Source organism: Lepidochelys kempii, chromosome 10 (assembly GCF_965140285.1).
Source record: "Lepidochelys kempii isolate rLepKem1 chromosome 10, rLepKem1.hap1, whole genome shotgun sequence".
NCBI lineage: Eukaryota > Metazoa > Chordata > Testudines > Cheloniidae > Lepidochelys > Lepidochelys kempii.
In genome coordinates, this window is record NC_136389.1 from 64400911 (window position 1) to 64425694 (window position 24784).

Genomic DNA, 24784 nt, shown 5'->3' on the forward strand with positions numbered 1-24784 from the left:
AGCTCTAATGATTCAGTAAAAGAAAGCAAGGAGCCTCGTTTGTTATTTCTGAATTAAAGCAAATGAAAATCCATCACAGGGCATGTAAGGCCCAGTCCTGTGGTAAAACTCTTATTGACTTCAATGAAAGTAAGCCAAGTACTACTTAAGGACAAGAAAACAACATTTTAAACAGTTCAAGATGTAACTGCTATAAGGTAAAGTTAGAGACTGAATCTCTGGGCCAAATCTGCCCTCAGATTTGCTTGTGCAACTCCCATTGCTATTAGATAAAATTCAATACACCTGTGTGTACATTCTAAAACTACATATAAAACTTCCATCCTTCCATTTTCAATATATGCACCATGTATAGCAGGAGGTATAAGAATAATGACCTTTAGAACATCTGCAGTTACCAGTTTAATTCCCTTATTATTACTAATTAAAAAAAATAGATAATCTGTGCTATTAAAGTGTGTCTGTCCGTCTGTGTGTATGTAAAGGGGGAGAGAGATTTCCTTGTTATTGAATTTCTTTATTTGACCATCCTTTCACACCTCATTTCAGCCTTTATACAGCTTTTGTATTCAAACTTTATTATATTTTCTTGAGGCAAGAAAGGATTTCAATGAGAATGTGATGAATGTCCATATTAAATTGGATCCTCTTTTTAATTAAGTTCATCTAAATTTAATTTTGTAATTTTACTTCAGTAAACCCATCTGACTCCAGATGTTTAATGTGCTTTTCCTATTGCTGTTCTCACATAATTGTACCTGTAAAAGATTTATGACTTAGAAAAGCATTACTAAACCCTTTAGTGTGTTTTCAGCATATGCTTCATGGATGGCTAGTAACATGAGCAATTAGCATCCTAAAATGCTCTTCTGCTTCCAGGATTTCTCTTAATAGGGTAAGTTACTTTTATTAGCGTGAACTTTACACAAATAATAAGTTTAAAAGAAACATTGTTATCAAAGGATCTCAATTGAAACTGTGAGATTACCCCCTAAAGAAACTTTAACAGTGCAAGTTAACACCTTGGAAACTAAAAGATACTATAACAAAAATATAATAAAAAAAGAGGAATAACTCTTCAATTGAATGAAAAAGACACTATGCAATTCACTTTAGATTAACAACCCTCCTTTCAGTCAAATGCTATGGGATAAAGATATTTGTTTCTCTGTGCAACAGTGCTATTTCTCATTACTTTACCACATTAACATGTGGTAAACACACTTCCAGGAATGTCTTGATTCTTGTACCTTTCAAAATGTTCTTGCTAACTTTGGTAACAGTTAGCATTGACATTGAGAATTAATTAACATCATTTCCCTTATCCCATTCTGTCATGACTTCTTGACCACAAAAATTGCTGGCAAATTGCCTGTTTTCTTACAAGAATTAATTGGAAAACTATAATTATTCTGGTTCTGCCTCTTTGCTTCTTTAGTCAAAGCATATCTAATATAACACTCAATATTACATGTGGGATCTGGTATAATGAAGCCCTTGGTCCTAATCAAAGAATCATATACCACCATTAAACCTTTAGACTATTATAAAGAGAAAAAGGCAACTGCAAACCAAAAAGATAACTCAATCTTTTTTCTCAAGTGAAAATCAAATTTCTGAGGTTTTTGATGCTATTATAATTTGTCTTGATGTGTTAGTCTGAAATATTCACCAGTGCAGTAAACAAATCAGTTTATGGATTTTCCCCAGAATTTAAGGTTCTCACACTACTAATCACACTCTGGAATAGATTCACCATGGCATTGCTCCAGCTTTATGCTGATATTTCTCCATTGAAATCAGGGCTTACAACAGTGTAAAACTTTAGTAGTGGTAGTATTTCAGGTGAGAATCAGGTCCCATGTTTTTATTCTTCTAAACCCTCAATAATAATACTTTGCATTTACTATTCAATTCTGTGAGATAGCCTTATTCCCCCAGTGCACATGTAGGGAAGTAAGGCAGAGAAATTATCAGTTCCTGCAGCCTCTACTTTGAGTAGTCTCAAATTGACTCATATGAATGGAGGCTGCAGGGTAGGATCTTAAGCAACTTTCTCTAAGCCACAAAAATCAGCTTCTGAGCCAGTATGAGCTTCTGACCCAGGAATCCTGGCTCATTGTGTTCTGCTCAGACCACTAGGTCACACCTATCTAGTGACACCTATATGCAATACTAGACAAAACCTCTTTCTCGCGATCATTTTTTCTTTTTCTTTATTCCAGTTTATTTTGGGCCTCTAACAAGGCTTTTTAGTATGGCAATAGAGAAAGCGTTGTTCTTTCCCAGACTTCTGAACAATGCTGGATTAAATTAATTGCAATACATAAGGCTGAGTAAGTGTACACTTATAAAAGTTTCAGCAAAGTCACTCAAGTAGCTCATTTAATTTCCAACAAAAAAGAAGAAACATAACAATCATCAGACCGATGAAATGCTTCTGAGCTTTAAAGACTTTATGTGGGAGTCTGGATGAGACCCAAAGGAGGAAACACTTCAAAATTACAAAATGACAGTTATGTTTTTTATGAAATTGTCAAGTTTCATTATTTATTTGCAGAGAAGGTAACCATTCAAGGGTTTTTTTAAAAGATACTAACTAGAGGAGGATATGTTAAACCTCCAAAGCCTTAAGAAAGCCTAATGACTGCCAGTACAGCTGAATCCTGCAGGGTAATGGGGGATTGCCTACCATGTAAATATAAAGGGGGTTATTTAGGAGACCCAGTGAGCTGTGAATTATTGCCTAGGTTGTCACCAAAAAAGAGGGAAAATGAGTTGTGAAGAGGAAGAAACGTGCACTGGGTTCTGAATAGCTTTCTGAGACTTTTTTGTGATAGATGGGAAAACTTATATATTCTCTCTGCAAAAAGAAATATTTGTTTTGTCAGATTGTGAATCTCCCAGCCCACCTAGATTGCTTTGAAAAACCCATTATGGAAACAAAAGTAGGCTATTTTTATGCCTGACATAATGCAGATATCAGAGGAAAATAAGTGGGAAGCCCCATTGAATTATCGAACTTTTCAATATTTGCCCAGTGGTTGAAGTTAACTGTATTGATTCAGCTCCCACTGAAGTCAATGGGAGCTGGATTGGACTCCTGGGGAGGTAAAGAGTTAATAGCAGGATTGAAAGGAGTGGTTGTAGGCAACAGAAGCTTCTAAAAACCCATTTTTTATTGTGAATCGTTAGCACAAGCCAGTTGAAAGAGAGAATTTTAAAATGATAACTTGGAAACACTTCAGAATGATTTTCTGTCACTTGCCATGCCAGAGTTCATAAACTGAGTCCCAAAAGAATGAAGTGAAAATCTACAGTTTTTATTTCCATAAGAGTATGTCTGCTAATGAGGTTTTTTTTAAGTTTTCAAAAAAATTGCAAAGCTCGTTCTTTTCAGCTTGCTTCATAAATACAATTCATTTCCAAGTAAAATCTACCAAAGGGAAACTTTTGGATTTCTTGAGTTAGAACTTCCTCAAAACTGCTTTGTTTTATAACTCTTGATAATCCATGTTCATTCCACACTGTTTCTATCACATACATTGTATTAATTTATTATATTTTCTGCCATGTGATGCAGTTCTAGAGACTCATGAATCTAGATTATTCCCATCCTTTATCTAAAAATAGCATACTAAGTATTTTTACTTTTAAATGGGAGACATTATTGTGTGTCAGTTAAAAAATATGATATTAACAACCATAGGAAATGGAAGTTTCTTATCTCACTTACCTATAAATTGTTAATTTTGGAAGGTCCAGCATGGACAATTCCAACTAGAGCTAGTTGGAAATTTTCCACTGAAACCTTTGGGATTTTTTAATGGATTTTCAAGTGAGAAGATTTTTTTTTTTCAAAAAACTTGCTTTCATCAAAGAAAGTCAGGGTTTTATTGAAAAAACAAAAGCTAGAGGGAAAAATCAGTTTTTATATTTTGCCAAAAATGTAACAAAATGAAGAAATAAATCAATCAAAGTGGAAAGAAGAATTTTTCATCTGATTTATTTTCCATGAAGGAAATAAATCATCTCAACACCACTTCTACTCTAGACAATTACTAGAAGGGTCTTATGCTACTAATCTCGATTATTTTAAATGGAATTATTTGTTTCAAAACATGAATAAGATTTCCTAGCAATCAACTTACATACACACAATGAAAAGCTTTGCACAGCCTGTATGTAAATCCAAGATGAAAAGCAAATACTCTGAAGTCCATCCTGCTATGTCAAAAGTTTACAGTCCGTATGGTAACTGTCCATATAATATTGGTGGTGGATGACCTAGGTCATTACAGAACTGTGGGTTGAGATATGGGAGGCCTTAAGTGCATGCTTGGAGAATATAAGTGTATTCAGCCATATTTTCCAGAATATGGAAAATATTTTCATATATTTTATTATTCTTTCTTTCTTCCTTTCTTTCTTCTGATGTGTTAGGAACCTAAATAAACTAGTGAAGAAACAATCTGTCTCAAAGAGCATAGAAACTAATTTTAATATGACAAAACAGATTAGGATCCTAATGGACAAGACAGAGGAAAGGGGAAAAGGACAAGAATGACAATAATAAGATGCCATTGTTATTAAGTTAGACATGTACTCATAAACATGGTTTAGTTCTTGTTGTTTATCATTATTTGTTGGTTATTTATTCTGCCTCCCCATTTGGCTTTTCAGCAGGAGGCGTAGTCAAATATGACCCCACGATTATGGGATCTGGTCTCAGAGAGGAAGAGCATGTTGTCAGCTGTGATGGAGAACAGAGGGGCAGAGCAGGTGTTCTTATAAAGCTTGAGATGGTAGTGAGATGACAGTGAGAGATCTGAGACTGGATCACAAGAGATTGCTCTTGGTGGCTTTTATACATTCCAGTTGAGTTTGAACTGTAAATTAATTTTCATAGTGAAAGGATATGTTGGATAAAATATCAAAAATCCTATTTGGGAGAAAATGAAATGTATTATATAGCATTAAGAAATCTCAAGGTTTGTTTCAGTGTGTCATTAATATTCACCACAAATGGTGTAGAGGATACTCTGTGGCTTTATGGCTCACCAAGGCATACCGTAATGGATCACTGGAACACTCACAATTGAATGCGCTAATAAAAATAGGATACTTCTGAGTCTTGAAAAATACCTGCAAATTCGCTAGAACTAATGATGTATGCTGCAGTACAGCAGTTAACAGACTTGTTATTATATTTCTATTTTTTATTCTTCATTTGTTTTTTGTGTTTTGTTTTTTCCTAGTAAATGTTCATAGCCAGTCGAAATGTAAATAGCAAATAGTTAAAAAGAAGAGTAATGGCCCTTCAAGTGTATCTGTTACGTTGTTGCAGAGAATTCCTAATGAGAACATATTTGTATATAAATAAATCTTTTATCCCCTTCATAACTCCTCTGTGTTCGTACAATGAAGTCATCCACCCGGACCTCCTTGTAATGAGTTGAAAGCCTCAATAGGCCCTTTTATTTAAAATAAATATTACATACTAATGTTACCAATGTAATTGTATGATGTCTCAATAGTGGATTATGACTTCATGTAATAAAAAGAAAAGGAGTACTTGTGGCACCTTAGAGACTAACCAATTTATTTGAGCATGAGCTTTCGTGAGCTACAGCTCACTTCATCGGATGCATGCCGTGGAAACTGCAGCAGACTTTATTTATACACAGAGAATATGAAAAAATACCTCCTCCCACCCCACTGTCCTGCTGGTAATAGCTTATCTAAAGTGATCATCAGGTGGGCCATTTCCAGCACAAATCCAGGTTTTCTCACCCTCCACCCCCCACACACAAATTCACTCTTTTGTGTGGGGGGTGGAGGGTGAGAAAACCTGGATTTGTGCTGGAAATGGCCCACCTGATGATCACTTTAGATAAGCTATTACCAGCAGGACAGTGGGGTGGGAGGAGGTATTTTTTCATATTCTCTGTGTATAAATAAAGTCTGCTGCAGTTTCCACGGCATGCATCCGATGAAGTGAGCTGTAGCTCACGAAAGCTCATGCTCAAATAAATTGGTTAGTCTCTAAGGTGCCACAAGTACTCCTTTTCTTTTTGCGAATACAGACTAACACGGCTGTTACTCTGAAACCTGTCTTCATGTAATAAGTTATCTTCTGATAGTGGAGCCTATTTTTTCTTATGAAGAAGAAACCCATTTATTCCCAATTCTTTTAATGAATATTCTGGGCAAAAACTATTGTGACAAAGTTCCTCCTCTGCCTTGGTGGGTCCTGCGCTTATTGGCAGATTTTCTCACCTCAGAGGTTCACGCCAGCCCTCAGTTTGGCCACTTTCGTGGCTCAAATCTGCCGTTCGCTCAGTTAGCCTCATCACTGGTCAGTATGGGGAAAGGAAGAAGAACAATCCCCGCAGTCTCTGCTGATCAGAGACCTTCCCCTCTGGTGGAACCCACGGTCCAGGTCAACTCCTCTGGTATCAAGTAGGGAGCTGGGGAGATGGGGGAAACCGGGGCCCGCCCTCTACTCCGGGCTCCAGCCCAGGGCCCTGTGGATTGCAGCTGTCTACAGGGGCTCCTGTAACAGCTCCGTGACAGCTACAGCTCCCTGGGCTACTTCCCCATGGCCTCCTCCCAACACCTCTTTATTCTCACCAGAGGACCTTCCTCCTGATGTCTGATAATGCTTGTACTTCTCAGTCTTCCAGTTGTACGCCTTCTCACTCTCTGCTGCTTGCACCTCTCGCTCCCAGCTCCTCGCATGCGCACCACAAACTGAAGTGAGCTCCTTTTTAAACCCAGGTGCCCTGATAAGCCTGCCTTAATTGATTCTAGCAGCTTCTTGATTGGTTGAAGGTGTTCTAATCAGCCTGTCTGCCTTAATTGTTTCCAGAAAGTTCCTGATTGTTCTGGAACCTTCCCTGTTACCTTACCCAGGAAAAAGGGACCCACTTAACCTGGGGCTAATATATCTGCCTTCCTTCACTCTCCTGTAGCCATCTGGCCCGACCCTGTCACATATTCCCCGCCCCCCCTCCCGCTCAACACCACGGGGTTGGGCAACTTGGGACTTCAGGCAGTGTACCCGTGACAAGCCATCTGCATTGCCATGGTGGCTTCCAGCCCAGTGATGTATGGTGAATTGGAAAGGTTGTAGGGACAGGAACCATCTGGTTACTCTTGCGTTCTTCTCTTTATTTCGCTGCATCCACTGGAGGGGCGCATGGTCGGTCACAAGGGTAAACCAACATCCCAGAAGGTAATAACGTAGTGTTTCCATGGCCCATTTCACAGCTAGCCACTCTCTTTCAACCACGGCGTACTTCTGCTCTCTTGGGAGGAGTTTCCTGCTGAGGAAGAGGATTGGGTGTTCTTCATCTCTGACCATCTGCAATAGGACAGCTCCCAATCCTACTTCAGATGCATCTGTCTGTAAAATGAATTCTTTGTTGAAGTCTGGGGCTATAAGCACGGGGTTACTGCAGAGGGCTGTCTGAATGCTTTCTCTGCGGCATCTATCCACTTCACCATGTCCGGACCCCGGGATTTTATCAGGTCTGTCAGGGGACTCGCTCTGATAGCAAAATGGGGAATAAATCATCGGTAGTACCCCACCACACCCAAGAATGCCCAGACTTGCTTTTTCCGATTTGGCCGGGGCCAATTTTGGATAGCCTCTAGTTTATTTAGTTGGGGCTTGACCATGCCCCTTCCTACAATGTAGCCAAGGTATTTAGCCTCGGCTAGCCCTATAGCACACTTGGCTGGGTTGGCTGTGAGGCCAGCCCGTCTTAACATGTCCAGAACCGCTTCCACCTTTTCCAAGTGGGTTTCCCAGTCGGGGGTGTGAATAATCACATCATCCAGATATGCGGCTGCATAACTGGTATGGGGCCATAAGAGCTTGTCCATAAGATGCTGGAAGGTGGCAGATGCCCCATGCAGTCCAAAAGGAAGAACAGTATATTGAAACAGACCCTCTGGTGTAGAGAATGCCGTCTTTTCTTTCGCATCTTTGGAAAGGGAAATCTGCCAGTATCCCTTTGTTAAATCAAGGATAGTCAAAAATTGGGCATTGCCCAGGCGGTCAACTAACTCATCGATATGGGGTATGCATCGAATTTGGATATCTCATTCAGCTGGCAAAAGTCATTACAAAACCTAGTGGTGCCATTGGGTTTGGGCACCAACAACCATTGGGCTTGACCACTGAATGTGGGACTCTTCGATGACTCCCAGCTCCAACATCCTTTTTACCTCTGCCTTGATCTCCTCCCTTTTTGCTGCTGGGACCCAATAGGGTCTTAAAGTTACCTTTGCCCCAGGGTCTGTGATAATATGGTGATCTGCTTCAGTGGTCCGACCTGGTTTGGTTGAAAACACGTCCTGGTATTGGTTGGTCATCTCAGTTACCTCTTCCTTCTGGCTTGGTGTCAGATCAGTGGATATCCTGATCTGCTCCTGCATGTTATTTCCCTGGCTCGGGGTCTCTTGGGCCACTACACACACACCTCGTTGGTGCCAAGGCTTTAAGAGGTTAATGTGATAAATTTGTTCTTGTTTCCAGCATCCTGCCTGCCACACCTTGTAGGTTACTTCCCCCATGGGTTCAACCACCTCATAGGGCCCCTGCCATTGGGCCAAAAGCTTCCATGGGTACCAACACTATCACCCGATCCCCTGGTTGGAACTGTCGGACTTTTGCCTTGTGATTGTAAAGGTTCGTTGGGCCTCCTGCGCCTTTTCCAAATGTTCCCGTACAATGTTCTCGCATCTGCAACACATGGTCAATTATATTTCTTCCTTCATTGGGTTCCTCTTCCCAGATTTCTTTTGCAATATCTAGTATGCCACGGGGGTGGTGTCTGTTTAATAACTCAAAGGGAAAAAACCCAGTTGAGGCCTGAGGTACCTAGCGGATTGCAAACATAAGGTAGGGTAGTAGGGTGTCCCAATCCTTCCCGTCCCGACTTACCACTTTCCTTATCATTGCCTTGAGGGTTTGGTTAAAACTTTCTACCAGCCCATTGGTCTGCGGATGATAGACTGAAGTTCTCAAGCTCTCAGACTGCTGCACTGGGCATCACAAAATGGGGAAGAGATGGCCAGCCCTCTGTGGAGATTGAGGTGGTTAGGGACTATTTAGAAAAGCTGGACGTGCACAAGTCCATGGGGCCGGACGAGTTGCATCCGAGAGTGCTGAAGGAATTGGCGGCTGTGATTGCAGAGCCATTGGCCATTATCTTTGAAAACTCGTGGCGAACGGGGGAAGTCCCGGATGACAGGAAAAAGGCTAATGTAGTGCCAATCTTTAAAAAAGGGAAGAAGGAGGATCCTGGGAACTACAGGCCAGTCAGCCTCACCTCAGTCCCTGGAAAAATCATGGAGCAGGTCCTCAAAGAATCAATCCTGAAGCACTTGCATGAGAGGAAAGTGATCAGGAACAGCCAGCATGGATTCACCAAGGGAAGGTCATGCCTGACTAATCTAATCGCCTTTTATGATGAGATTACTGGTTCTGTGGATGAAGGGAAAGCAGTGGATGTATTGTTTCTTGACTTTAGCAAAGCTTTTGACACGGTCTCCCACAGTATTCTTGTCAGCAAGTTAAGGAAGTATGGGCTGGATGAATGCACTATAAGGTGGGTAGAAAGCTGGCTAGATTGTCGGGCTCAACGGGTAGTGATCAATGGCTCCATGTCTAGTTGGCAGCCGGTGTCAAGTGGAGTGCCCCAGGGGTCGGGCCTGGGGCCGGTTTTGTTCACTATCTTCATAAATGATCTGGAGGATGGTGTGGATTGCACTCTCAGCAAATTTGCGGATGATACTAAACTGGGAGGAGTGGTAGATATGCTGGAGGGGAGGGATAGGATACAGAAGGACCTAGACAAATTGGAGGATTGGGCCAAAAGAAATCTGATGAGGTTCAATAAGGATAAGTGCAGGGTCCTGCACTTAGGATGGAAGAATCCAATGCACCGCTACAGACTAGGGGCCAAATGGCTAGGCAGCAGTTCTGCGGAAAAGGACCTAGGGGTGACAGTGGATGAGAAGCTGGATATGAGTCATCAGTGTGCCCTTGTTGCCAAGAAGGCCAATGGCATTTTGGAATGTATAAGTAGGGGCATAGCGAGCAGATCGAGGGACGTGATCATTCCCCTCTATTCGACATTGGTGAGGCCTCATCTGGAGTACTGTGTCCAGTTTTGGGCCCCACACTACAAGAAGGATGAGGATAAATTGGAGAGAGTCCAGCGAAGGGCAACAAAAATGATTAGGGGTCTAGAACACATGACTTATGAGGAGAGGCTGAGGGAGCTGGGATTGTTTAGTCTGCAGAAGAGAAGAATGAGGGGGGATTTGATAGCTGCTTTCAACTACCTGAAAGGGGGTTCCACAGAGGATGGCTCTAGACTGTTCTCAATGGTAGCAGATGACAGAACGAGGAGTAATGGTCTCAAGTTGCAGTGGGGGAGGTTTAGATTGGATATTAGGAAAAACTTTTTCACTAGGAGGGTGGTGAAACACTGGAATGCGTTACCTAGGGAGGTGGTAGAATCTCCTTCCTTAGAGGTTTTTAAGGTCAGGCTTGACAAAGCCCTGGCTGGGATGATTTAACTGGGAATTGGTCCTGCTTCGAGCAGGGGGTTGGACTAGATGACCTTCTGGGGTCCCTTCCAACCCTGATATTCTATGATTCTATGATTCTATGTATCCCACTTCCCGGATCCCAATAGGATCACTATCCTGTAGCCCTCTGGCCTGACCCTGTCACACTATGTTAATCCAATATTAAGACTGCACAGTTAAGCACAGTCAAAAAATATAGTGTTAAAGTAATGTTAAACATTAGTGTTCTTATGTGTGTATGCACTAAAGCAGAGGTTCCCAAACTTTTTCAGCCCATGAGCACCTGTGGGCTCACCTTGGTTAACGTGACCCTCAATTCAGGTATTTCTTGTGACAGCAAATGTTTCAGCCCTGCTCCCCACCTCAACCCCCTCCCTTCATCCCCCAGCCAGCCCTGCTCCCATCACCGCCCTCCCTCCTTCCTAGGGGGAAGTTGCCATTGCATCTCAGAGCAGGCAGAAGGGCACGGACTGGGCACCTCTGACCCCGCAACGGCAGCTAGGTGCATGCATCTCTACTTGCTGCCCTGAGATGGGACCATGAGCAGCCTTCCTGACTTCTTCTGTCCTACCTACCTGGTGCCCTTACCCTCTGCTTTCCCCAGACCTTCCCCCAACTCCTTACTGCTGCCAAAGAGGGCTTCTGCAGGTTCCAGCAGGAGGGCCGGGAAGGCAGAGCGGGACCTGGGCGCTCCCTGCAGAACCTCGATGTCTCATAACCCCAGTAGTTCTCTTTCATGACCACGCTTGGGCATTGCGACCCACAGTTTGGGAAATGCAGCACTAAAGTATGTATTATAATTACACAACGCATAATATTTCACAAATAACATAATCAGAATTATGATTAATTCATTTTTGTGTACAATGTTAGATATGCTATATGACATGTTTCTAAAATGTGTGTGCATGCAAGAGTAATACAATGTCCTCACCCATATATAGTATAAGTAGAAGACACACTGTTTATATTAATAAATAGAGAGAAAAACAGACTACCATCATGTGCTAGAGATGAACTATATGGAATAGAGCCCCAAATCAGAAACGCACTTAAAGCACATACTTAACTTTAAGCATTGACTTCAGTAGGACTTGAGAACAAGTTTATATTTAAAAACTAGAAGAAGACTAACAGGTTAGCACAAGGGTTCATATTTATATAACAGTGCAAAATATTAAGAAAACTATAGTGTAGTTTTGTGATCTGTTAATGTAAATATCCGGTAGTACAACTAGATACTCTTAGACATATAAAAAAAGAATTTCTCTGAAAGCTTGTGAGAAAAATTCAATTTCAGATGAAAAGCAAAATTACATTTCATTTTAATAATGTATAACAAGTACTTCAGATAACATAGTTATCTAAAAACAAGTGTAAAATACAAGGTTTTAACATAATTCAAGAGTCAAATATCCCATCTTGTTGAAAGTAATACTTAAAGTTTTTATTAATACAATTTGCAACCTACATGAAAAAAATAAATTAAATAGCTATGTAAGAGAGGAGTTTTGGTAAAAGCAAAACAGAAATGGAAAATATAAACTGTTAATAAAACAGCATAAAAGAACTCCTGTAAGAAGCAGTTTCAAAATTAACACCATAAGCCTATCCTAGTCATATAGATGCAAAAAAGAAAAGAAGAGTGTAGCAGTGTATATGTGTAAGACCAACATAGATACTTAAATATACAAAGTGACCTTTTATGGGGAAGAGAATGTATGATATATGAAAAAGAATCTTCTATCACTTAGGAGTGTAACTAGCTCCCTCGTGGCCAAGATGGAGTTCACGCAGCAGGAGCATCAGCCAAGAAAAGGCATGCGCAGGAATGCAGCAGGGAAACTCCCTTCCACCCCAGGGGCACCTATTCCAAACACACACACACACATCCCGAGTAAACACACACACACCAGAATAGTACAATTAATATAGGAAAGGAAAATATTTATTTACGGAGGAATGAATGGAGAAGAACAATGGGGGGTGGGGAGACAGGAGAAGTGGTAAAACAGGGTTACATCCACAGATCCAGTGGTACCACAATAAGAAAGGGCAGATGCCAAGCAGTGTATCTGCATTCAGGAGTCCTGGGCCAAGTTCCAGTCCAGCAGTGAATCTTGGGTGCTCCAGGTCATCTTTGGTGCCAGTATATTTCCCCCAAGAAACCCCTTCAGTGCCCTCTTTTGCCGCTCTCTGCAACCCATACAGAGCAACAACCTCCCCACTTAGCTAGCTACAGCCTCCTTCCTTATTCCCAATGCAAGGGGTACAGTAGGCCACAATAGTAAGTTGGAGCCTTTAGGTGCTATTGCAATATAAGTAATAGTAATGTGAAGTTGTAAAGTTCAGCCATTTTTAGTTATACATACCCAACAACACAAACATATTTTTAAAGCAGAAAAAGGAGGATTATTTGGATCCCATTTTGATAAAGCAAAAATGTCTAAAGGGAATTTTCTTCAAACTTAAAAAAAAATCAGCCAATATAATGAAATAGTTCAGTGCTAAAGTTGAATTTTGTAGAAAGTTGTAAATGAATTAATACAGGAATGTCAAATGGAACATGAGTTTCCACTTTACGGGCCGCGTTCTCTAATCAGATCTGGCTTGTCTGCACCACTCAATGAACAAAAAGGCTGGAAACTGGGTAAAAACTGTCAACTAAAAATTCTTCTAACATTGTGGAACACATTGCTGGTACAAGTTTGCCACTGCCATTCCCAAACCTGCCATCCCCACCATCTCAGCAGACGGGGCATGTGAAGTTGTGCAAATGGCTGGAAAGTGGACATGCTATGACTATCCTCTGTTGGCATATGGTCCATTAAGGATCCTAAATCAGTGAGAGAATTTATAGATCTCTGGCAGCATCTTTAACTAGCATCCATCCTAGGGCTGTGCCAAGAATCAGGGAATAGGCCCTTTTAGCATTTGCTGCTGTGAAAGTTCAATAATAAAAAAGACCTAAATTATATAGTCAAAAAATAGACTGAACTCAATTTTCATTAAAAAAATTAGAGTTCAAATTTCTTAGGTTTTGCCATCACATGTATTAGTAAGACGCTCCAAGAAATTGTGACTTGAATAAACAAGCCTCCATGCAGACAAATGAAAAAGGAAGCGATACTTGGACTCGGGTTATGTTCTGGAGAAAATTAGGTTTCCTCTAATTTTTCTGATTAATTTAATATGTACTATTAGAATAAGGTCAGTAAAAAAGTTAAAGTACTTTGATTTTTGTATGACAAAAAAAAAAAGCTGGAATAGACCAAAAGGTTGGGAAATATCTTACATGGCTAGACCTGTGATAAGGGAAAATGCTACCAAATAAATATGAGATGTGAAGAAATCATCTTTTGTTTTTAACCCTGAATGAAAAGGTGTGTTCAGAAGATCAGTTTTAGGATTTGTGAAATATTATATCAATATATTTTATACGTATAGCAATGTAACAAAGAATCTTATCATAAAATTTTTACTGCATACAATGAATGATATCTCAGTATGTAGAACAAATTACAGGGATCTAAACTGCTTTCACCTTGACAAAAAAACCAAACCACTTCTGTAGCCAACAGTAAGTTTTGATTTTGCCACAATAAAGAAACATTAGAGTCTGGACTTTGATAAAACTGGTCTGTGGGCTGGGAAGTGTGCCTTTCAACTCCATTTCATGTGCCCTTCAGTTCATGTTGCCAAAAAAATGTATGCCAAGTATTGCTATTAAATCTTTCGTGTTTCAGAGATTTTTGTCAACACGCACATGGGGATTGGGTTTTAAGTGGAGTTAATAATTGAACTTGGAAAAGAGAAACACTGTGGGTGTACTTGACTTAAACATACAAACCACTACACAAGCTTCAGCCATCTCTATAATTATTACCCTGTTTCCACGGTATGGCAGGTTAAGCATAAAATCTGGCTTACCATACCATATTTATTCATTTTTAAGTCTTGTAGAACAGATTACAAGAAGCAGATATTTAAGATGGTGAGAGCTATATATTTGCCAGCAGCCACCTTGTGTCGCATTGAAACAGAACCTTTTGAAGTCAGCTTTAAGCAATTATATCTGAGTGCTTGTTCTGGAAGTCTTAAGAAATAATACAGAACTTTCTATAGTATCATTGTTTTCCAAACCTTTTTGTCCAGTAAGTATTATTTATCACATTTAATCATAGATTAAAAATTAATTCATTCTGCCAGTAAAAACAGACCTTGAAATAAAATAGTATCCATAAAAACTATCCATGGAAGAAAGTAGTGTCCTTGGTTTATTTCCCCCTACTCCAGAAAAAAGTGTTCATAAAAAATAAATCCCTGGTTTTTTTGTTTTGTTTTAAACCAACTTATTTTGTGAAAATGCACTTAGTAGCTAAAAATGTACAGTATATCAAATTGTACACTTAATGGTAAAGCATATTTTCTACACTGAAGGGTACACGTATATTTAGAAGGTATGGTTAAATGTTCTTACTATTACTGTGTGCCCATGTGTATGCAATCAATAAATATAGGTTAGCTCTGCAATGGGAGATGCTAATAATTTAGAATGTGGTCATGTCAGTACCAGAGAATGTTGCCAAGAGCATGCTCAATTTAGGAGAATACAGAATGAAGTTGGGCAAAGCTAAGCTGCATTTTTATTAATAACACAATAATTCCTGAGGAAAAATCCACCCTTCTGCACCCATCCTGAATAGCCAGTAAGGAGAATGGGCAGCAATCCACAAGTGTGAGATGAAATCCTCCCCATAGGTTATAAATTGGCAATAGGGCTGCTATTACTTTCTGTTGCTGCAGTGGCCCCTACCATTCCTACACTCCCACTCTGGCTTGCAGATCTATGTGACCCTGGCCTGCTTTCTCCCATACTGAGCCCAGATCCTACAGTAAGGGAGGGGCATTCACAGAATTATGGGAAGAGGGGGGATGACAGTCATAGAGTTAGCCCCTCACTCTTTCCCACCCCAGATTCTTCAGCAAAACACGATAATCTTCCCCTATGTTTCTTCTTATCCATAATAATCACCACCCCGTGTCTGTGCGTCCTACAGCACCTGATAGTGAAAGTGACACCCTCTGTAATGAACATGTTTGGAGTGGCAGCAGATTACATGGCAACCATCACAGAGTATCATTCCTGATCAATTTGCAGCACTCAGTCCCAGATGGGGACTAAAAGTGGCGTCACAGAACAGAAGGTCAACACACTCAGAGATAGCACATCAGTATGTTCAACCAGCAGACTGGCTGCTCTCTGCATTTTGTATCAAACAGAGGTCAACATGAGTGCCCTTTGTTAACGTCTCTATCAGTGCAGAAGCAATAACGATGTTAGGAGAAACATGTTGGAATTGAGGGATATTGTTTGGGAGGCAATGGCTGCAAACAACAAAAGGTACGACATCACTTTTGGTATGCCACACGAAAATGATCATTCCTATTAATATTTGGGTAATGAAGTGGTTGATATGGATGGCAGATGTTAAGATGGGATGGCTCAGCAGTAACATGCAGAAAATCGGTGTGGTTCCAAACTCAGTCTTTATTAGCAGCCTGGCTGGTTTTGTTCTGTTACAGAAGCAGAGCAGTCAATCCAGACAGCAGCATTATTATTCATTATTCTTATTATTTATTTGCTGTTGCACCCACTGTGTGCCAGGTGCTTTCTAAGGAGGATGAACCCTGCTCCAAAGAGCTCACTAGCACAGACAAGTAAACAGAGGTCAGAGGAAGGGGAAGGACGATAGGCAATTTATATAGAAATCCCTGGTGTCACTCTGGTAATGCCCACTAGATCCTAAAGGGAACAGGGCTGACCCTTTCTGGTGAAGCTGCATCCATTATTCCTTATCCAGAGAAGGAGTGCTGTAACATAAGACTTTTAAAGGAGGGGAATTTAAAGGCTCTTATGTCTTTGAGGTAAGCTGGTTAAAAAAATTTCGAACTAAAAATTGTGTTCAGAAGATGTGATTTTTGTCAAAATCAATCTTTCTTGCAGGAAAATGCCCACTTCAACAAAATAAATATTTTCTAAAAGTGACATTTCAAAATGGAGCAGAACATTTTTTTGCAACATAAGAAAAATTCAGCAATTTTTGTTCTGTGAAAATTTTGCCTAATTTGACTTTTTTCCCAGATTTAGGATGAAAACAAATGTCGACATATTGGAATTTCTTTCAAAATGGAAATTCCATTTTCCGACCAGCTTTATTTATGTGTAAATAGTTAATAGAATATGTGACAGTTGATGATGGTCAAGAATATGCAGCATTGTATATGGGAACAGTAAAATGTGTTCTGTATACTGCAAATGGCTTCCTTTGTGCAGCTCTTTACCTGATCTCTTAATGGGAAAGTTAGAAGCAGGGATAATTCTCTTAACTCTGAAGGTTCTTGGAGCGAGACCTCTGGAGAAAAAAATTATATTTATCATGCAAAATAAAGCTAGAATAAGCCTTTAGGCTCAGGCCCTGTGTAAGGAATGGTGTGTAACTTCTCCATCCCAGCAGCAACCCCAGCAAAGAATTGTCACTCAGAATTTCCTCTGTTCCCCCTCTTGCTCCAAGGGAAGTAAATTACTGTAGATCCAGGATGAATGCCGGATATATATATTCTTCCCTATATATATAAAATCAGCTACTCTGACTAGCAAGTTGGGGGTTGGAGCAAAGCTCTGCCTCTTCGCCACCCCTCTCTTATCCCACTTGCTCACACAGAGATCAGGAGCTATTCTGTGCACCAGACCATGATTCAATGTCAGGGGATCCCCAGATAAGGGCAGGGGAGGAGTGTGCCTTCTTCTCCGTTACTCCTTTGTTAAACAAGACAGGCTACATTTCAAACTAGCAGTGTTCCATTATTTGCATTTTTGTTCTTTTTTAAAAAAAAAAACCTCTCTTTTTTAAAAAAAAAAAAACTACCTCTGCTAGTTCTCTAGCAGGTACAGCAGAAGCTGCTCTGGCTGACATTTTTCAGTAAGGAATATTTTTCTAGAAGGAGGGGAAACAAATGGATAGTAATAGCTCTGTGTTGCTTTGATCAAGAGCCAGAGAAATTGCACAGTGTCCACTGCTTCTAAGCCTCAGAGCTTCCCTCCTTTATCTTTTATGCACATCATAAGGTATTGCCCTCCAAAAACTTCAGTAAAAGGAGGAAAGATACTCTTTGCTACATTTGCTTGGAGCCCAATATTTTTCTACATTGAGTAGCAGCTGTGGCAATGCCCTGCTTAATGCAGGGAACATCTGGGCTGCATGCAGTGACGGCAAGAGAAGTGGCAGAAGTGTCATCGACATCCTTGAGCAAGGAGGGATCTTTACTTTTATAACACAGAAGTGTCAAAAACAGTGTTACTGAACGTCAGGTTCCAATTTGGCATGAAACATACAACTCTGAATAGACGTGACAGTTAATTCCCTCTTAGGATTCTGCCACCTAACATTATTTTTGCATGGTTTCAAGTTAACATGGGGGAAGAGGGGACCAAACCAGGGGTAGCTGGATAGCTTAGTTGATGAAAGGCATGATCTTGTGGTACTTACTTCCCAACCTCACTGACTGTCCACTAAGTGAAATGAGATTGATTAATTCTTTCACATCCTCAGTGGAGCACATTGCATTGATCCAGCCTGAATCACAAAACCAGCACAGGTGATTCAACTAACTTGACCTAATTGAAAGTGCTGACCCTGGAAGGTCACTACAATGAGCTCTCAGGGAGACCAGATATCCTTTTCTCCTCAAAAAAGGGTCATCCCTTCAGATCAAATATGATGGCTTTTGCTTTCACAGTGTTATTTGCCCTTTCTGTGCTTAGTCTGAGGGCAAACTGAGACCTTTTTAGTTTTGAGGGGAGAAGAAAAAGGAGTTACTTTAGCCACCTTTTTTATTCTTTTGCAAGCAAAGTTGTAGACCCTAAAATGTTACCCTGAACCTTTAGTATTGAATCAAGCAAAATTCCAAGGGAAGTCAATGGGAATGATCCCATATAGGGACCAGAGGACCACATGTATATCTATGTTTTTAATTGTTATAAAAAATACTAGCTAGTCCTAGTTAAAAATTCAAATCTGTAAGAATGGTAACATTGGAGAAAGCATTCCCTTCCCCTTCTCTCTCTCTCTTTCTTTTCATCTCTTCTTCCTCTCCTACCTTTTCCCCCCTCCTCTTTTCTATCTTACCTCTCTTCTCTTCACCTGCTGCTGTTTTCCCATGAATACCTCATTTTTGAGTGGTGAGACGGTGACATCAAAGATGGGTCAACCTTAAAGTGCAGGCTGTTTAGTGTTAATATTGTGTTAATCAAAAGTAAGTGGGTGATGTAACCAGGAGGCATAAGTGTCACAGGCGGACATACAGGCACACAGCTAAAATTGTGACCAAGATTTTTAAAGTGAGTAGTGATTTGGGGTGTTTTCAGTTAAAGCCCACCTTAAAGGGGTCTGGTTTTCTGAAGAAAGATGATTGGTACTTTTTGAAATTCAGGCCTTTTTAAGGTGTTTCAAATCGGACACCCAAAAGTCACCTTTGAAAATCTTGGTCTATAGAAATAACAGTGTATAATTTGCCATGTATAATTTGTAATGTGTGTTACAAATGGACACATCCAAACCATTCAAGTTTGCTATGTAGTGTTTATATTGGTACTAGAAACTAATCATAAATCTTGTCTGAATCTATACAATGCAATGTGGAGCAAGCCAATATCTTAAGAGGTGTATAGGCTTTGTGCTAGACCACTGCACAGGGGTGAATTTCAACTGTATTTTTATTTCCCTCCCTGTGATTGCCATTAAAAAGTCAACAATTACCAGCAGTTACCCCACAGAGACATTTTCATTGTGTCCCATTCTAAGTCGAGGGCAGTAAAGTTATTGCAAAATGTTGACTTCTTAACAGTGATCACTGTGTATAATTTATCCCATAAAAAGGAGATTACAATATCTCTGTGATACTTTTTTTGTCTAGCTTTGTAATTGAATTAAGTTGTTTTTCTAGGAAGTGTTCCCTCTCTCAGCTACACAGAAAAAGCCTGCAAAAAGAAAAAAGCTAAAATGTTAATGTTCTTGTAATTAAGATAAAGGACAGCTTTTGAACTCTTGTGGGACACTAACTTGACATCTCTTTTTAAAAATAGATTAACATACCCTCATGTTTGAATCAATCAAAAAGTAATTTGTGGGGAAGGATTTTCAGAAAGTTAGCCGTATGCAACCATCAGTTTAACCATACAACAAAGCTTCCTGATAATAAAAAATACCAAGTGAGCTAAATCTGTTGGCTTATTAGAAGAGTGCATGTTGTATACAGAAAGCAAACAACTCATTTAGAGTGTTTGATATGAGTATCATGTTATGCATATTCAAATATATAGGTCTTTTTCTAAAATAAGCCTTCAGTTCCGAGCAGAAGGGAAATGGAAAGACATAAAGCAATAGTTTTATTGTATATTTTGTAACTCTTCTGAAAGCCAAATCCTGAATGTTTTTCACATTAAAATAAAACCCTTGCAATTGATAATTCCGCTGGATTCTTATTTATAGTATCATCGTTTTAAAAGGAGGCAAATCAGACAGCAGTATTTAGATGAATAATATTGCTCCCAGCACTCTCCCTGCAGCCCACACATTGTGTTTTTTGGCATTGATCATGGCAATTTTTAAAAAATAAACATTTCATCTTAATTTTTTTATCCACGAGCTATTGCAATCGACATTGACACAGCTGGCAAAGACATTCAGTGAAAGGTAAACATGGTGCTTAAAATGTAATATAACATATTGCTGTGTTTGTTTGTAGAAATGTAATCCTCCACAAAGAATATTTTTAAACTGTTTATTTTGTTTACTTCTTAATGGAATATCAAACATCGTGATACTTGATCATAAAACTAGCCTTTTTAAAGCAATGATATTTGCAAAATTGTATATCCTAGCAGACAATTTATTTTTTTAATTTCTTTTTAGTCTTAAAAAAAACTAGGAAAGTAAAAGAGATACAATGTTATATTGTTCAGCAAAGCGTAATAGAGTTACTAAAATCAATTTCTCTTAATAAAATCATGTAAAAAGAGGGAGGTTCAATAACAAATGAGTTGGTCCATTTTTCAAGGCAGAACACTTTTAAAGGGATTAGGATCAATTTATGAGACTTGATTCAGCAACAAAAATTGTCTCATTCCATGACAGAATTGCTCTGATGGCATATAGGTGGGTTTGTGGTAAAACAGTACATACACAGGAAAAGGAATTACATTTGTAAAAACATGAAAACAGTTAGATGGCAACTCATGGGTAAGGCCAGGCTGTTGTCATGTGTGTTCTGGATTCCATGAGCTGCATATTAGTCTGTTTTTTTAAATCCATAAATTTGCATCGTTGCTTATAATGAAGGTGAATGAGATGATATCATGGTGACATTTTTTTCCTACAGTGGGGCCAAATCCTGGTCCCTGACTCTTAGCCCAGAGTCAGCCACACCTTCATGGTCCAGCAGGGCTCATGGGTAGCTGTGTGGTGCTTACATGGACACCAAATCCTGCCCCCTCTTCAAGGGTTCATCTGCAGTTAGTTTTCTGGCACAAGGAAAATAGATTTAAAGTAACAAACATGAAATACTTGGGCTCAAGGGCACCCTGTGGCAGAAGTCCAGGCCGTGTGTGTGTATATATATTATATGACACACACTGGTATATATCGCTATATTCACACTATATCGCATGACACCCAAATGGCTATTGAAAATCCTGATTGATGTTTGCCAGCCCTACTTACTGGAACACTGGATGTGTTGTTTTGCACTGACTGGGCAATGCACTAGCTTTCTGACCCTGGCCATCTCAATGATCGCCACAAACAGTGTCCCTGTCAACATGCCTGTCATGCTTTCATTACATTTAAAACGAGTTCTTGAAAAGATCTGACTGTTCCTTTTGCTGATTAGAGTACTTCCCAGGCATTTGAGTTTCCAGCTCCCACTTATTTCTTCTTTAAGGCTTAATTATAAAAAGAATAAATGTGCTGCAAAATGGATATCTGCCCTTTTATTATCTAGGAAGTAGATCTCTAGGTACAGTCCATGAGTTTTAAAAAAAAAGTGTAGATTCATTTTTAATTTATAATTTAATGTCATATGATAATACCAGATTAAAAGAAATGTTTGATATTTAAAATTTAGCCCAGGATTTAATAGTGAAGTAAGATGATTATCGTAGAGTCTAATATAAGTTTTCAAAAGCAATTTAGATGTTTGGTGGAGGCTATAATGATCTCATAATTAATGATATCCTGCGTAAATCCAGAGTAATTCCACTGCGGTCAGGGTAGTTATATCAGAGTAAAACTAGCATAAAGTGTGGTGGTGAGGAGGGAATTGCCTCCCTTCTGTTTACTAACTGCTTAAAAGAAATTAATCTTTTAGAAGTAAAATCAAAACAAAAGCAGCATGGATCTTGATTTTCCTCTCACTTACTCTGGTCTGTTACACCTGTCCTGCAGATCTGGGCATATTAAAAACTTCTGCCCCTCTAATGGAGTATGACTATGCAGAGATCTGTAGCTTCATTTTGATACTAAGGGAAGCGACCCCTGTCCAAACATGGGGAAACCCCCCACTCCACCTCTCCTGTGTCTGTGGAGGCAATTAGGCTTATTCCACAGCCACAATTCTAGTGACTGTGGAGTCACATGGGGTGAGTTTGCTGCAAGGTCTCAGGCATCCTGCCCTGGCTAGTTATCTGAGGGAAAGCTAGGAGGCCTTTGCAAATTCTCTGTGGTCAGAGGCAGTACAGTCTTTAGAACCCAGCCAGCTGCAGGAAACCCAGACTGGAACTTCCCAAGACACATTTTCCATTGGATCATTTGAGAACATGGTCCAGGTCTAACAAAAACCAAGCAGAACAGCATAATGAACAGGCTGGAGAGTGAAGGTTTCATGCTGTGGACAGGTCCTGTACTTGTAGCTGAGTTCAGAAAGCAAGCTCTTCACCAAATGGCAGGACCCAGATGAAGTGATGAGGACAGTAGACAAGGTCCATTATACCGTATATACCAGCTATATCATAGGGCTAGAAGGGAGCAGTGGGAACATTACTTCCTCCCTCCCGCATCCTTGCAGGTGGGTGAGGACTGAGCAAATTAGGAGGGGGAGTGTGTACTTGGCTGCACTCTCCAGATCTGGGCAGCAGATCTGAGCTAGCACAGAGTGGAGGTAATCTGTGGCCATTATAACATCGATTATTCTGCAGTATAGACTGTCTCAGTTGGAACATGAGGGAACCAGAGAGTAAATTGTAACTCTCAGAGTCCCAGTCAAGTCTTTGTTGTTCTCAGAAGATGGCACAGCTGCAGGCTGCCCCTTACTCAGGATAGACTGTAAACTTTCAATGTAGCTCAAAGGTAGGATGGAAAAGACTATATAATGAAAATGTTTAAGACTTCTACAATCTTCTACAACAATAAGGGTTATTATTATAGAACCTGCAGTACTATTTAAAAGGGAGCTGTTGTTAAATACAAAATATACACGATCATTTTATCTCTATTCAGAACACAGGAAAAAATAATGTTTGCTTAATAGAAAAAAGCAGAATCAGTGGGGAGAAAAATATATTTCCAAGCTTCTAAGACAACATTACAAGAGATTTAGAGTAAAAAAAAATAGTAGTAGTAAATAAATAAGTAAATAAAAACTATAAAACATTAATTCACAGTGTGCTTTTTGGAAATCTATTATAGTTCAGCGAACACTCTAATAGAATTCTAAATGCGTGTGAAAATGGTGGGAAGCCTTTTTCTATTTCAGGGCTCTGTATTGTCATCTATAGATTTAAGCAAAAATATTAATAGAGAAACAGATATATTTCTTTCCTTTATGCTCGGGTTCAGGAATTCTTCAGTCCAAATCAATAATTAAAATGTGTATTAGTTATTCTAGGGAACACATATACTACATGAATAAAAATATATATATATTGAGCATAAGTTGCAATATTTATGTCCAGAATTTGTTTTGGGTCATAAGCAGAACTTCTGGGAAAAGACAGTATCTATCATATTTGGTGAATACTATGTTCACTTACTAACAATTTGGCACATTTTCAGTCTGTTGGAAGATAGAAAGTAATAGTCTGTCTCTTCAAGAAGAAGCAGAATCAAACAGGATTTATTTAAAAAGAGGCATTAAAGCAAGTATGGGTTTTGATGTAAAAAATTCTAGAAGATCACAGAAGAAATGTACCAACTGATTATAGAAACTAGAATTCTGGTGTATCCATAATTTCAAAACTGAATGGATTAAAAATGTTGGTTTAATCAAAATGCACTTACAATGTCTCCTTGAGGTTATATAAAACCACACAGACATTGCAACAGACATATACATATATAGACAAATAATATAGATATCTAGGGGAAACAGTGTGGGATCATGTGGAGGACTTAATGTTAAAAAAAACATTTTTTTTTGCAGCTGATGTCTTTATTTTTTGCTATCACTTGGAGGGACCTTCAGAATATCACAAACTGTCCCAAATAAGGGCTAGTCTTGGCCACTGCTACTTATCAGTGTTAAGCTGTGTTTTAGAAGGCTCATGTGTAAGTGGGTAGGATGTAATGCGAGTGCCAATAGCTAAGATGCAGAGATTTGACACAGCAGCGCTTCTACAATATGTTGGCACTGTTCTGGTTAGAATGCTTTCCTTGCCAAGGGATAAAGATATATATCTGGCTTCTTAGGCACCTGGGACTATAGCACCAAAGATAATTAAGATGGGGTAAAGGATTATTGTTTTCAAAATCCTCTTAATTCCAAAATGTCCATTACTCTTCTTAAATTAACTACATGCAATTTCTTCTCTTTTCTCCTCATGCTCCTTTCCAGCGCCGAAGTGGAAGGAGAGATCAAACCTGCCCATCTAGCTGGCAAGGTGCTAATAGGGAGTGCCACCTCACCCCTCAAATTTAAACCCACATGGCAAAGCAGTTCAAAATATTGTTTCCCCCTTGTCCCTCTCATTACAACAATGATTCCAGCCTGGAAAGCCCTACTGCCACAAACGTATGCGTTTTCCCGCCCCCGCACATACAGGTGGCCCTTATGGATGGAATGCTTTCCTTTAATGACTCTGTAAAGCCACCATACTCCTCTTCCAAATCTCTCTACAAAGCCA

The 24784-nt window shown here is 39.6% G+C and overlaps 1 protein-coding gene across 19 annotated transcripts in view; it reads left to right on the forward strand.

Annotated features, from left to right (window-relative positions):
• Positions 1-24784, forward strand: part of SEMA6D (semaphorin 6D) — a 276265-nt gene that overhangs the window by 117088 nt on the left and 134393 nt on the right. Inside the window, exon 3 of one of the 19 annotated variants that reach the window (XM_073303926.2) lies at positions 815-895. The exons of the other annotated variants lie outside the window; for them this stretch is intronic. The gene's annotated coding sequence lies outside the window, so the exon portion shown is untranslated. The remainder of the gene's footprint in view (positions 1-814; positions 896-24784) is intronic. 19 annotated transcript variants of the gene reach the window in all.